This window comes from Macaca mulatta, chromosome 20 (genome assembly GCF_049350105.2).
Source record: "Macaca mulatta isolate MMU2019108-1 chromosome 20, T2T-MMU8v2.0, whole genome shotgun sequence".
Classification (NCBI taxonomy): domain Eukaryota; kingdom Metazoa; phylum Chordata; class Mammalia; order Primates; family Cercopithecidae; genus Macaca; species Macaca mulatta.
Genome location: NC_133425.1, coordinates 58,863,328 through 58,875,715, shown reverse-complemented (window position 1 = coordinate 58,875,715; position 12,388 = coordinate 58,863,328).

The following is a 12,388-nucleotide window of genomic DNA, read 5'->3' as shown; positions in this document are numbered from 1 at the left end:
TTGTGCATTGCACTCCAGCCTGAGCGAGAGGGCAGGACTCTGTCTCAAAAAACATAAAATAGGCCGGGCGCAGCGGCTCAAGCCTGTAATCTCAGCACTTTGGGAGGCCAAGACGGGCGGATCACGAGGTCAGGATGATCGAGACCATCCTGGCTAACACGGTGCAACCCTGTCTCTACTAAAAATACAAAAAATTAGCCGGGCAAGGTGGCGGGAGCCTGTAGTCCCATCTACTGGGGAAGCTGAGGCAGGAGAATGGCGTGAACCCGGGAGGCGGAGCTTGCAGTGAGTCGAGATCGCGCCACTGCACTCCAGCCTGGGCAACAGAGCGAGACTCTGTCTCAAAAAAAAAAAAAAAAAAGAAAAAAAAAAAGAAACATAAAATAAAATAAATTAAATAAAAAGTAAAGAATATGAGACAGTGCAACAAAATTGCTTTTGCTATTACTATTAATCTTTTTATTTTGAGGTAATTTTATCACTTGTCGAATATAATACACAAAGATTCTAAGGAACCCACGTTGCTATTATCCACTTTTCACCAATGGCAACAGGTTGCAGCTGTACAGTACAATATCACCACTAGCATATTGACACTGATAGAGTCAAGATACAGAATATTTCCATGAGCACAAAGATGCTCTATGTGTACTCTTCCAGCCATACCCGCTTCCCTCCTATCCTCCCTCCCCCATTAAACTCCGGCAACAATGAATCGGTTTTTTTATTCTGTATTTTTGACATTTGTAGATGTTACATAAATGGAATCACAGAGTAGGTCTGAGATTTGGCCTTTTCCACTTAGCATAGTTACGTGAGGTCATCCAGGCTGTTGAGTGTATCAATAGTGTTTGTATTTTTTTAGTAGAGACGGGGTTTCACCGTGTTAGCCAGGATGGTCTCGATCTGACCTCGTGATCCGCCCGTCTCGGCCTCCCAAAGTGCTGGGATTACGGACGTGAGCCAGGTGGCGGGCGCCTATAGTCCCAGCTACTCGGGAGCCTGAGGCAGGAGAATGGCGTGAACCCAGGAGGCGGAGCTTGCAGTGAGCTGAGATCTGGCCACTGCACTCCAGCCTGGGCGACAGAGCGAGACTCCGTCTCAAAAAAAAAAAAAAAAAAAAAAATAGTGTTTGTACCTTTTTGTCAGTGACTAGTGTTCTGTGGTATGATCGGAGTTTATTTACTCATTCACTTATTGAAGAACTTCAGTCATTTCCACGTCTATGCCATTATGAATAAAGCTGATAATGTATAAACATTCATATAAACACTTTGGTGTGAGCATACTTATTTCTCTGGCATAAATGCCCATTAGTGCAATCGTTGGATCACATGGTAGTTGCATATTAACTGTTAAAAAGAAACTTTCAAACATGTACCCTGAGGGGCTACATCATTTTACGTTTCCACCAACAATAGATGAATGGTCTAATTTCTCTTCATGTTCATCAGCATTTTGGATCGCCACTTAAATATTTTTGTTTTCATTTTAGCTATTCTGGTAAGAATGTAGTGATAACTTTTGTGATTTTGATTTTCATGTCCCAAATAGCTGATGATACTGAAAATATTTTCATTTGATTTTTTCCCGTCTATGTCTCCTCTTCAGTGAAATCAGTATTTTCATATCATTTGCCCATTTTTTGAATTGAATTATTTATTGATTTTACTACTCCATTTGGAGAGTTCTTTGTATATTCTAGACATTAGACCTATGTGGTTTGCTAATATATTATCCAACTCTGTAGCTTGCTTTGGAAGCGACAATTGAGTAGGTCTTCTCATTTTTTTTTAAATGTGTGAAAACTCAGGCCTGGGGGAGTATAATACTTGTCAACATACAAGATAAGGAAGTGACTGAGATGTGGTTTGAATTCAGTTTATTGTGCTTTTCACCTCACAGTGCTTCCTTAACCAGAAGTCCTTTATTAAGCAATAGATGCAGAGAATCTACTTTCCATCATAATTCTGAGTAAATCAAGAATATTGAGTACTAACTCCTGCTTGTTTTGATTGAATATATTCTTAATGGTTTCCATTGTTTTCAAAATATCTAAATCAAGAGATCCAATTAAACATTGTATACAAATAATTACTGATACTTTCCAAACTATCCTGATGAAGAGAGTTATTTTCTAACCATTTTGTACCAAAAGTAAGATGCATAACAGTGTACACTATACATTATTTATGTAAATAAAACATACATGTGTACACTGGACTGTGATTCTTCTTTGAAGGAGGATTGTCAAGAAACTTTTTAATGATATTTGCTTTGGGAGAGACACCTTCACTTCTATTCTATTCTGGTTCATGCTTTTTAAATTTTTAAATCTGTACTCATTGACAAGAGGATCATTTGAACCAAGGAGTTCAAGACCAGCCTGGGCAACACAGGGAGACCCCACCTCTACAAAAACAAAACGAAACAAAATAAATAAATAAAAACTAGCTGGACATGGTGGTGTATACCTGTGGTTTCATCTACTTGGAAGGCTGAGGTGGGAGAATCTCTTGAGCCTGGGAGATTGAGACTCCAATGAGCCATAATCCTGTAACTGCACTCCAGTCTGGGAGACAGAGCATGACCTTGTCTCAAAAATAAATAACAAAAATTTAAAAACAAAAATACTCATAAATCACCATTACTTTAACAAATATTAAACATATTAATAAAAAGGTAAAACATTGCATATGTAACAAGCAATAAAGAGAAACTGGTTTTTTGCATCAAAATGGTTTAGCGTAAGTCTTCCAAGATGTGATTTTTTAGATGAAAATTTTAATATGTCTTGGGACAGGAGTTAATGATGAGATCCATAGGATCTGGTATGTTTGATGAAAACTAGACTTTCAATTTATAAATGAAGACACAAGCTCAGAGTGATCAGTTGGATGTCCAAACTCACACATTTAATCAACTACAGAGTCAGAATATGTGCAAAGATTGGAATGATTCCAAAGCCCATGTTTTTTATATTTCCTCTCTTCCATGAGTATTTAACCTCAGATTATCCAGCTGTTTTCAGGTAACTTTACCAAGTGGCCCCATTCCTCAGTTGTCCAAGCTTATGTAACTTGGAAGACGCCGATAAGTTTATTTGAATATGCATCCAGGTTCTGTCGTTTACTTTGGCACCATTTTTTAACAAAAATTTTATCTTGTGTATTAAAAAACTATAATTTTACAATTTAATCTTCTTCAAAGTCACCTTATTCTGATGAAGCTTCAGCAAATATCTTCTTTCTGTAGTCATGCAGACAGAGAATTTATGTATTCCATTGATACAACATGGAGCAATGCAAAAGTTCTGGATTGGATTCTATTTGGGAAATGTACTCTGTTGCTAACAGATGATGGTTCTGGTCTCTAGTCATTTTCAAACCTTTCTCAGGATATAGGATAAAACACTGATGAACTACTGCCTTATTTCATTTCTATAGTTAACTGGTTAATCCTAAAATTCTGTAGGAGTCAGCTTTACAACTTCTTATAAATTAGAAGTTTGCCATTGTTAAACTGACATGTATTATTTTCCTCATTATATAGAAGAGTCAATTCAGAAGGATTAGATGGTTTTGTCAAGACACTTAGGTAGTGTCTAGGAATATGTTCCGGCGCTGTTAATTCCACCTTGAATTTTTTCTCAAGTATGCCATTCAGACTTCGTTGCTTATTAAACATTAAGTTGATAATAAAGCAGTTCAATTTCTGGAATGCATGTTACATATGTGGCATTATTTATTTAGGCTTCTTGGTGTGAACTTTACCTTTGGCTCAACAAGCAGATTACTTTATCAAATGATTTCTATGTGGAAAGTCAGTGTGTCTGATTCAACAAAGGTTTACCATTTACCTGTGTTACAAGCTTAACCTATAGTACATTTTGAAGCTAAACTCATTTTTTAACATCAAAGTAAATTTTAAATTAAAAAAGTATTGCCTTCACATTTCAAGCTCTCTGATATATCAGCATCCCAAATAAAAGAAATTGATTTCAGTTTATAATCTCTTTGACTTCAGTTTAAATTCTCTCTACTTTTACCAGATGGAAATATCACCAGATAAAGATGCTAACCACGTGTGATGTTAGTGTAAGAATGATAGGTTAATTATTGTCTTAAGTGTTCACATGCTAATGGATTATCAGCAGTTACTGATATCATGAAAATATACCTCCAAGAAGAATGATTCATAAATCCCATACTACTCTGGCTGGGATAAGATATACAATGACTTCCAAGGATAAGATATGTCATTGACACTCTGGCCTCTTTGCATGTAAGGACAGGGAATGACACAAATCATGGGAAGATAAGAAATAACACAAACATTTGAAATGCCTCTACAGTATCTATATGCTGTGAGAACCAAATTGGAAAAAAATTTGATAAAATACTCTCAGCTACGTTTCCACTTCTGTCTGCAACATGCACTCCACATAGTTGTTAGAAACATATCCCATATTGGATCCTAGATTGTTGTAGACAGATCATCCTATGAGCTTCAGGACACAGAACTAGATTCACAGATATCTGGCATGAGAAGGAAATTTAAAGATATTCTCCTTCAACTCTGTCATTTGATGAATCACCCTGCACTATAGTTCCATCCTTTAAGCACTCTGAATATATATCAGCATATGCCAGTTCCAGGAACCCAATCCTAAATTTATTGTTTTTAGGGTCGCTGGCAGGCCTTTCTCCTCAACTCTCCTTAGTCTGTTTTATACTGTTATAGGCTCTTCATTTTTGTCTTTTGTGACTCGATTTTTGTCAAATAGTCCTTTTCTGTTATGTGCTCACTAAGGAAAAGAATTACAAATCAGAGCACATCAAATTTGATTTCACAATACTTATTAGGCCATACTTGCCAGCAGATTGGAATATTGATGATTTTTTTTATATCTGCTTCTTCTAGCAGGGAAATGTTTTAGGATCTATTGTTTGTATTTGGGAAATATTACAAGGAGATTTGGATTAGGCTTTATAGTTTAATAATTGTGTCAAAGATTTGCCAATTGTACATCTTTTTAAAATTGTTTTAATTTTAATGGTGGATACATAGTAGGTATATATATTTATCAGGTACATGAGATGTATTGATATGGTAATGCAATATGTAATAATCACATCATAGATAATAATGTATACATCCGGAATTTTTCCTCTGTGTTACAAACAATCTAATTCTACTCTTTTAGTTATTTTAAAATGTACAATTAAGGTACAATTGATTACACTCACCCTGATGTACTATCAAATAGTACATCTTATTCATTTTTTAAAATTACATTTTTGTACCCATTAGCTATCCCCACCTCCCCTCCAAACCCCTACTGCCCTTTCTAGCCTCTGGTAACAATCATTCCACTTACTATGTCCATAGTAAGTGAGAACATGTGGGATTTGTCTTTATGTCCCTGGCTTATTTCACTTAACAGAATGACCTCCAGTTCCATCCATGTTGTTGCAAATGAGAGGATCTCAAATTATTTTTTCTTTTCTGGCTGAATAGCACTCCATTGTGCATATGTACCACATATAATTTATTCAGATTAATTAACATATCCATTAATCTGTTAATAGACATTGAAATTGCTTCTGAATCCTAGCTATTGTGAAAAGTGCTGCAACAAACATAGGAGTGCAGATATGTCTTCGATATACTGATTTCCTTTCTTTTGGGTATATACCCAGCAGAGCAATTGCTGTATAATATAGTAGCTCTATTTTTGTTTTTATTTGTTTTTTTGAGAAACATTCAGACTGCTCTCCATAGTAGATGTACTAATTTACATTCTCACCAACGATGTACAAGGGTACCATTTCCTGCACATTTTCACCAGTATTTGTTATTGCCCATCTTTTGGATATAAGTCATTTTAACTGGGGTGAGGTAATACCTCATTGTAGTTTAGATTTGCATTTCTCTGATGGTAAGTGATGTTAAGCATATTTACATGTCCCTGTTTGTCATGTGTATATCTTCTTTTGAGAAACAGCTATTCAAAATTTTGCCCATTTTTTGATGAGATTATATATTCTTTCATACAGAGTTATTTATCCTCCTTATATGTTCTGGTTATTAATCCCTTGCCAAATGGGTAGTTTGAAAATGTTTTCTCCCGCTCTGTGGGATGTCTTCACTTTGCTGATTGTTTCCTTTATTGTGAATAAGCTTCTCGATAAGATCCCATTTGTCCATTCTTGCATTGGTTGCCTATGCTTGTGGAATATTGCTCAAGAAATTTTTGACCAGACCAACGTCTTAGAGATTTTCCCTAAAGTTTTCTTGTAGTAGTTTCATGGCTTGAGGGCTTAGATTTAAGTCTTCATTCCACTTTGATTTGATTTTTGTATATAGTGAGAGGTAGGGGTCTAGTTTTATTCTTCCACATATGGATATCCAGTTTTCCCGGCACCATTTATTGAAGAAACTGTCTTTTCACCCAATGCATGTTCTTGGAAACTTTGTTGAAAATGAGTTAACTGCAAGCATGTGGATTGGTTTCTAGGTTCTCTATAGGTTCCATTGGTCTATGTGTCTGTGTTTATATGAGTACCATGCTGATTTTTACTATAGCTCTGTAGTAAAATTTGAAGCCAGGTAATATGATTCTTCCAGTTTTGTTCTTTTGCTTAGGATAATTTTGACTACTCTGGATCTTTTCTGGTTCCATATCAATTTGAGGATATGTTTTTCTATTTCTGAGAACAAAGTCATGGTATTTTAATACAAATTATATTGAATCCATAGATTGCTTTGATACTATGGACACTTTACCACTATTGATTCTTCCAATCCATTAACGTTGACTATTTTTCCATTTGTGGTGTCCTCTTCAATTTCTTTCATCAGTGTTTTACAATTTTTATTACACACATCTTTCACTTCTTTGGTTCAGATAATTCCTAGGTATTTAAATTTATGTGTGGCTATTGTAAATGGGATTCCGTTTTTTCTTTTTCATATTGTCTACTCTTGACATAGCGTAATACCACTGATTTTTGTATGTTGATTTTCTTTCCTGAAATTTAACTGAATTTATCAGTTCTAATAGTTTTGTGGGAGTCATTATGTTATTGCAAATGTAAGACTATGTCATCTGCAACAAGGATAATTTGACTTCTTCCATTCCAATGTGGATGCCTTTTCTTTCTCTTGTCTGATTGTTATAGCTAGGGCTTCCACTACCACGTGGAATGACAATAGTTAAAGTTGGCATCCTTGTTGTTCCAGATCTTAGAGGAATTTCTGTGAATTTAAAACAACTCTAAAAAATAAATTCCATAAAATCTTAAAAAGTAATTATAGCAATTTTATGATCTAGTCTTTGTTAGTTAATCCTTAAGAAACTGCACCAGATAGATAATATTTTAATCATAGGAACAGTTTTTTTTTTTCTTCTGAGTATGGCCCAAGGTAAAACAATGTCAGTTTAACTTTCCACACAGAATTGAGCTTTTCAACTCTAGAAATATATTTTCAAAAATCAGCAAGAGAAACCAGAACATGACTCCGTTCTGGTAGACATTTTTGTGGGATGTACATTTTTTGAAATTTCCTTTTGGTTTATTTCTGTTTTTAAAATCATACTGGTTAAGTGTGCTCCTTTCTCATGGGATATATTCCCACCGACTTCCTATTGCAACAGGTTCACTACGAATTAAATCTCATGCTGAGATGTTCCTTCCCACCACTCTACAGAGTGTCTTTTGTATCACCATAGCTTAAACACTGAAATCCCAAAAGTTAACTATGCGCTCAACTATGTCCGTTTCTTTTCCTGACAGTCTCTAAGAGATAGATCCTACATTGAATACACTTCAGAGTTTGGCTCCAGATTTCTAGATAGTCTCCTCCACCTCATTCCCCCTGAGCTGCTACTTACTCTAATCACCAAAGTAAAGACCATTCCTTCTTCACCTCACTCTCTGAATATTCTCTGTGGTCGCCTAGGAAAGAAAGGCTTCCTTAAGGGACCACAGATAATATCATATATTACACAGATAATATTATAAACATATATTTATATTCCAACCTGAAATAACCCATTACCAATTGAATAATATATCTCCCTCATTCCTTTGGGTAAGAAAAAGACTATCATTTCATATAATAGTCTCGGTACTAAACAAGAACATAAACATATTCAAGAACTGGAAATATACAAATTCAAAAGCCCAGCAATCCCACTCTTACATAAGCACTCAATGCAAGCTCATACCTATGTTTACCAAAATAAATATACTAGAATGTTCATAGTAGCACTATTTATAATTATCCAAATTGGAAACTACCCATATATAATCATCAACAGTAGAATGTATACAAAAATCATGTTTTATGTGCACAGTGGAATACTATACAGCAAGGGCAATAGAAACAAAACCAAATGCATTTTAATGGATTGGTATTAAAAGTACTGCTTAGACTGGTACTTGAGTAAAGTAAGGGAAGAAGCAGGATTGGACAGAAGGGGAAGCCCACTTAGTTGAGGCAGTTCTAACAGATTATTCTATCAACACTGCGAAGAGTTTTGAAGAGCATATGGCTGTTAAAGGTTTCTGGAAATGGGGAAAGAGGGCTGATTCTGTCTACCCCTAAGTTCATCAGTCATGATGCTGGCCACCCTGAAGAGTGGCCAAGACCTTAGGTGAGGTTGCATTCCTCAACTGAATCAATTTCAGAAGGGAGCTGACAGCTGAGGGCTGTCTCCTGGCAATGCTCCCAGCAGCAGGGGTAATAAGTCCTTTACTCATAGAAGGGCTTATATGAATGAACCTCAAAAGTACACTACTGAATAAAAGGCTTCAGGCGCAAATGAAAAAGTGCTATACAACTTCACATATATGAAATACAAAAACAGGCAGAAATCACTGTAGAGTGCTAGAATTCAGGATAGTGGTCACTGTTGAAGGTTAATGCACAGAAGGAATTCTTTGTAGTGTTCCCTTTCTTGGTCTAGGTGCTAGGTACTAGGGTGTATGCAGTCAGTGTGAGCACTATTTGAACTGCATACTTGGTATTAGTGAACCCTTCCATGTTCATTTGATAGGGTAAAGATGGGGACACTCTGAGTAGGAAGGCAGAAATGTCTGCTTTTTAAAATCTATGAAACTATCAACCTATCTATCACCTAATGTGCTGTCTATAATGCGTTTATGACTCTATTGGGGATGTGAAGCATAGTATTTATTTCGTTTCTGCTTTTCACTGACACATTTTAAAAAACGAATATTTGCAACAGTTTCTGCACTTTCTGCAGTTTCCATTCTTAGATGCAGCCAAACCAGGATTTTCTGCCCTGCATGTTGTTTTTTTAATCTAAAGTAGGTCAATATAGCAACTGAAAAAAATTATGTAAAATTAGAAGTTCTGGCTCAAATTGAAAAGTTTATCTCCAAAACTCGGAAAGACATTTATCACTGAAGTCCTATCTAGAAGTAAATATGTAAAAGGGAGACTTCTGGATGTTAGAGATATAAATAATATTTTATATTCACTTTCATGAATTCAGGAAATCATTACATACACACCTACACTTATACATACATTCACACACAAACACACACATTATAGAATTTCTGTGTATGCAAGAGAAACAAAGATGAATATGATTTATCGTTTCTGACCTTGAACAGCTCCTATTCCGAAAGGAGAGACAGATAAATAAAGAGATAATTATCGTATCACAGGGAATCTTAATCTAAAGTTGACTGACCCTTAAGTGGAAAAGGGGGCTTTGGCTGACATCAGTGTTTACATCTAAATATAAGTTTTCCAAAAGGTCCTATCATACTGCAAACAATTCATCTCTCTAGAGCATAAATACTTTGCCTCATCTTCTTACCATTGCAGCTGGAACACATACACAAACAAAGGTGAGATTCATTTGAGAAAAATTGCTTCAAATAGGAGAACACTGTGATATATAACTCACAGTTGGCTCACATGTTAACTCATACTTACGGCGTGTTTTCTCTGTTCCTGGCCTACTTCTGAAAGGCTTGCTTAGCTACTATCTGCACACCTCAGCTAACTAAATCCTGTTTCTATTCCAGTAACTAGTTAGGTTTAACGAGCACAAAATCTGTTTACTGGCAATCTTCGTACCAGTACCCATGTTGGATATTGCTAATAATCAAGACACTCTTAGCCACCACAAACATACTTTCAAAATTCTTATCAACCCAATAGTTTAGCCAGGCATAACCAATCGATCAGTGCTGGCTCATAATATGACACATTGTAGCCAGTCCCACCTTCTGGAATTGAGCATGGATTATTTGAGAAAAAATCATAAGTGGATTGTCTGATAGACATATTATTTCCATGGTAGAAATAACAACTTTGGAGTCCATGATGTTTGGGAACATTTTTATCTTTGAGGAATCAGTGTCCTTTACCATTTTCCACAACTGTGCTGTGTGTCAGGCATGGTGTCAGCTCCTGGAGAGATAAAAATGAATGAGGACATTCCCATGACCTTGAAGAACTAACATTCTCACAAGTGAGACAAATAAATTAATTGTGAGATGATATGGGTGTTAGGGTATTGATAGGTGTGTGGTACACAACTAACCTTGTCAACGGGTAAAGATTTTATTGAAATAATTATGAGATACTTTACAGAAGAGGCCCCTAAACTGTCTTGAAAGACATTTGGATTAAAAAATAACCAAAAAGGAAGGAAGGAAGGAAGGAAGGAAGGAAGGAAGGAAGGAAGGAAGGAAGGAAGGAAGGAAGGAAGGAAGGAAGAAAGGAAGGAAGGAGGGAGGCAGGGAGGGAGGGAGGGAGGGAAGGAAGGAAGCAAGGAAGGAAGGAAGGAAGGAAGGAAGCAATGAAGGAAGGAAGGAAGGAAGGAAGGAAGGAAGGAAGGAAGGAAGGGAGGGAGGGAGTCTAGGATACATGTGGAGGCCAGAGTTGAGTAGGATCAGTCAAAAATTCAGGGAAACTTGAATGCAAAAAACTCATTTGAGCTCACGGATTTATATTCAACACAAGACTCCAGAAAAGTCACTCTGTAAGAAGCTCTGATTCCACGTCAAAATCGTATTGCAACTTCCTTCTCCTGGACAAGTGCTATTTTTTTCCAGTTGCTGAAAAATTACATTCTACAGCTTTCTTTCTCCAGTATTGACAAATGGTTAAATGGAAAGGGAGGTCAAAAAAGAAAATCAATGCAATTTTACACAGTCCTCATTACTAGGTCAACCATGTCTTCTCTGTGCATACTCAAGTTGGTTTCCTTGCTCTGAGTAAGGCTTTTAAAAGGTTGCTTGCTGGCTGAACTGTCAGCCCAGGGGGAAAAAAAAAAATTAGTTTAAAAAAAAAAAAAAAAGAGTAAAACCTCGTGTACCACATCTATGATTCTACTTTTAATTATCATCATTAATGCTAAACCAAACAGGAAATGCTTAGTGTCTGGCCATTTCCATTTGAAATAAAAAGCTGTACAGATTTATAGCTGGAAGGGTCTTTAGGGATTATCCACGTCAAACATCCTTTCTCCCTTTGTTTTGTAAAAATGGAAATTGGTGCACAGAGAAGTCAAGTGGCTTGCCCAAGGTGACAAATTAAGCTAATGGCTGAACCTGAGCTTGGTCCCAGTAGAATGTGCTTAGATGCCCAGGCATTTGAATTTGCAGAGGAAGGGTGGGTAGTCTATTTTCAATTACAATTTGTTATTCTGTTAAAAAGAAAGCCTTTTAAATTTTAAGTAAAGTGTTTTAAATGGGCTATATCATTGTGCCTATTTATTTGTGACTATCTCTGTGTTTGAGTGTGTGCTGGAGTGAAAACATCTACTTTTTATTATTATTTTCTAATCAGCATTCTTCAACCCAGTGGTTCTCTAAACTGGCTGCACAGTAAAATGACTCGGGGAACTTTACAAAAAATCGATGTCCAGGCTCCACTCCTTAGAGATTCTAATTTAATTGGTCTAGGATGGGATCCTAGCTTCTATATATTCAATTCAGGACAGAAAACAACTGCTGTGATCTCGCATCATAATCAGGATTCAGTTGTTCATAAACCTCCCCATATGCATATGCTCTCTATGCTGCTAATTATTATTATTTTATTTATTTATTTTGAGATAGGGTCTCGCTCTTTTGCCCAGACTGGAATGCGGTGACACGATCTTGGCTTACTGCAACCTCTGTCTGCCTGTTTCCATCAATCCTCCCACCCTGTCAGCCTCCAGGGTAGCTGGGACTGCAGATGTGCACCACCATGCCTGGTGATTTTTTTTTTTTTTTTTTTTTTTGTAGAGATAGGGTTTCGCCATGTTGCCCAGGTTGGTCTCAAACTCCTGAGCTCAAGCAATCTGCCCTCCTTGGCCTCCAAAAGTGCTGGGATCACAGGCATGAGACAT